The sequence below is a fragment of the Aptenodytes forsteri genome, unplaced genomic scaffold, assembly GCF_000699145.1.
Source record: "Aptenodytes forsteri isolate BGI_AS27 unplaced genomic scaffold, ASM69914v1 Scaffold309, whole genome shotgun sequence".
Classification (NCBI taxonomy): domain Eukaryota; kingdom Metazoa; phylum Chordata; class Aves; order Sphenisciformes; family Spheniscidae; genus Aptenodytes; species Aptenodytes forsteri.
The window spans coordinates 4581012-4584564 of NW_008795857.1; positions in this window are offsets into that span (position 1 = coordinate 4581012).

Here is a 3553-nt window from a genome sequence, read left to right on the forward strand (position 1 = left end):
CGGCGGCCCAGGCCCCAAGCCCGGCCGCAGGGTCGCAGGCTGCCGGGGAGGCGACGCGCGGGGGCCCTGCGGTTGGGAGCGGTTGTCATCTCTTCCCAAGCACCTCCACCTCATCGGCCTTTAAAGTGCTGTGCCGCAGCCAAGTAGATGGCGAACCCAAGGGAGTGCAGGGATTCGGTCAGAAGCAGGAGGCCGAGATGAGGAGGAGAAGCAAACGAATTAAACACATGCAGCTCATTCAGACTTTTCTAGTGAAAAACAAACTAAAAATCAGTCCCATCATGAACAAATGTGATTTTCCCCAAAATTCCTCCAGTTCCTTCCTGGTGATCCTGTTTATTCCACCCCTCCTCCTCCTATCGCATTTGGCGCACGGCGTCTGGCACTCATGAATGTTTTTATACTGACACACAGCAGACACTTCACAGCCTCACAGTCTAGCGGTGTCGACCAGCACAGGAATATTTATACACCGCTGTGTAAGTCAGCACCGGCAGGTGCAGCCCAGGCAGTACTTTTATGGGTATAAATATGCTTTTATATGTACAGCGTTCTTTGCTCGTAGCAGATACTACTACAAGAGCACTTTGCCAACAATAGATCAACATACCCAAAGCGGCAGAGCTCTCCTAGCACAGTAACAGCCATATAAGCAAGATCATTATGTTAACCTTACGCAATCATCTGAATAACACAAGCTAAACAAATCCGCTCGGTTTTATCTGTATTCTGCTCAGTGACTATGTTTGTCCCAAGCATAAACACACACATGTGAGCAGCGTCCCCAAACACGACACTCAGTTTTTACAAGAGCACATTGCACTGGGGGGTGAGTAAACGTTCAACTTTCCAGCTGAGAGAAAACGAACCTCAGAGGACATCCAGCCTCATTCCCTCCAGACCATTATACAACGGGAGTGTGCAGTAAATGTCACCACACTGTCTGGCAATTTTAGCTGCTACTGGTGATTTTATAGCAGATGCTCTGGATACTTCACTTTCCCAAACCCTCCCTCAGTACTCTCTCTTGCCAGGGAAAATTAGCGTATCCCTGTAAATAATTAATCAAAGGTAGCAAACTTTACTTTCAACACGCAGCTCATCAGAGATACAATAAAGCATTCTCTGAGCTTAGAAGTGTTATCAGTGGGGTGCTGAGGAAGGAAAATATCAGTAACATTCCTGTCTGAGAAAACAGAGCGATCTGGCTGAGAGAGTATGAAACAGCAGATAAGAGCAAGAGCTTGGAGGCCACAGTACCATCTAATCAGAGTTTCCTTGAAAGGAGCAGGAGGAGAGTGCGGTTTTCCTAAACCTATATATCTCTCTCCTTGTTTAATTGTTGTCTCTGAGGATTTTGATTTCTCACAGCCCTGCAAGTAATCTTTGCCTGTGTGTCAGAATTGCAAGACTGCCTTTTCACGACCAAGCTAGCTACTGACACTCTACACTGTGTGTATTTGGCCAGCCTGCTCTTTCTCCCACAGGTCATCCACAGGCTTCTAGAATAAACTTTCCTGTAGAGGCCTTGATAATAAGTTTTATGTCTTCTCCACTCAAGGAAGCTGCCCTTCAAAAAAATGTTGTGAAAGCAGCAAACTCTCAAGACAGCAAATAGGGGATGTGTGAGGCTGGAGCATGAGCTGCACACAAGTGAAACTTCAGATTTCGTGGTTCCGATGTCTTATTTATTTCCAAAAGAAAAAAAAAAAACAACAAAAAAACCAAACCCCAAAAAACCAACCAACCAACCACTTCCCCTGACTAAGATACCAGAGAAGTTCTCAGATATGAGGACAAAGACCATCCTCTCTCTCTTGAGCTAATCACTCTCAGAGCTTTTCCATTTCATCCACATTATGTTCTAGCATTCTCCTTTTTCATGTGCTGCATTTTGCTTGCTCATCTCTCCTAACCTCTTCATGTTCAAAAACATGAACTTTTCCATTTCAACTGAAAGATGGACAGCTTTCAGATGGCACGGATCCCTTTTTGCTCCAGACAGCATTATCTACACTCATATGGGAAAACAAACATAGAGGATATTAAAAAAAAAGGAAGCCTAGGAGAATACCAATCCACCCCAACTGATCTGAAATCACTGGTGCCTGTTCTGCATAAGCACGTTGAAATAGGAGCACGGCAAGAATCTAAATAGCCAAAAGGAAGCACAAAAAGGAGGAATGTCTTTTTCGGCTCTTCCTGACTATTGCTGCCTGTGACATTGACTGCTATGTATTTGACTGATTTAAGATGTGCACCATGTGAAATACAGGCTTGTGGGTATATTGCTTACAAAGTACCTTGCGCACTATAAATAATCATACACCTGACATTTATCAAAAAATCAGAGCATTCAAAATGGAAAAAAAAAACCCAACATCAGGTTTAATTTAATCCACCCCCACAGGTCAATGCAGGCCAGATTTTATTCATTGTCTATTATCCAGAGTTTTTTAATGCCCTAGCTTGATACGCCCACAGCAAGGAAGAGCTATCTGGCAAAGGGAGACTGCCCCCCCCTTCTCTTACAAGTTTATTTTGTAACAGATTACTTAATACCCTTTCCAGGACTTGGAGTCGGGGAATGAGTAGAGGCTGCATGCCCATTCCACTTCCCAGCTAAAAGTAAATATTGAGCTGAAACAAGAAGCCAGCCTAGACAAGCCTTAAATTCAGAAATATCAACCTTGTAATTATAGATGTAAAAATATCTGAAAGCAATTGTCTGTTTGGATGCGTTTTCTGTCCTACCAGCCAGGGCTCTGCTATCAGCTGAACCATCCTCAAATTCCATGACATCATGACCCAGGAAGGCTTGATTACTTGGCTCAGTCCAAAATTTTTCATGAACAGGCTGCTTTGCCTGGACCAGAAGACAAAACATACATTATTTTGCCCTGTTTTCCAGGGGAAAATTAATGCAAAGTTCAGAAGACAGAGGAGTATCTTCCACCAAGAGAACACTCATTTTGTCATAAAAACACAGAAATTGTCTTTGTTCTTACTAGTAGCCTAGCCATTTAATATTAGAGGGAGTGTTGCATGGTTGTCTCATGCCCCTAGATCTAGTCTTGACTCAGACATAAGAAGGTAAAAAATTATAATTGTATTATGTTTTTCTCTGTTACTGTACTGCTTTTTAACCTAACAGTCCAACCTGAATTAACTTCAATTCTGATTTCTGTTTACTCATTCATACTGAGCTACTGCTAACTTTTCTCATTCTGTTCTTTTCTTTCTCAATGTCATTTGCTCCCGTGACTTTATTTGAGGCCTAATGAGAATCCAGAGGTATCTTATTACCCCAACATTGCCCTCAGCATCGAATTAGCTAAAATCTCTCCAAACAGCAGCTAATTGCAAGTTCAAAGACGAGCTTTGGAATTCCAGAGAGTTTGGGAGCTGAACTTGTAGCAGAGCAGACTGACTGGCACCTCCTTTGCCCAGTGAGAGTCTGCAGCACCAGTTGCAGGAGTATTACAAAAACCTCTGCAAAGCAGGTAAGGACCTTGCCTGACTTTTTCAATCCCTCAAACTGTAGTGCTTCCTC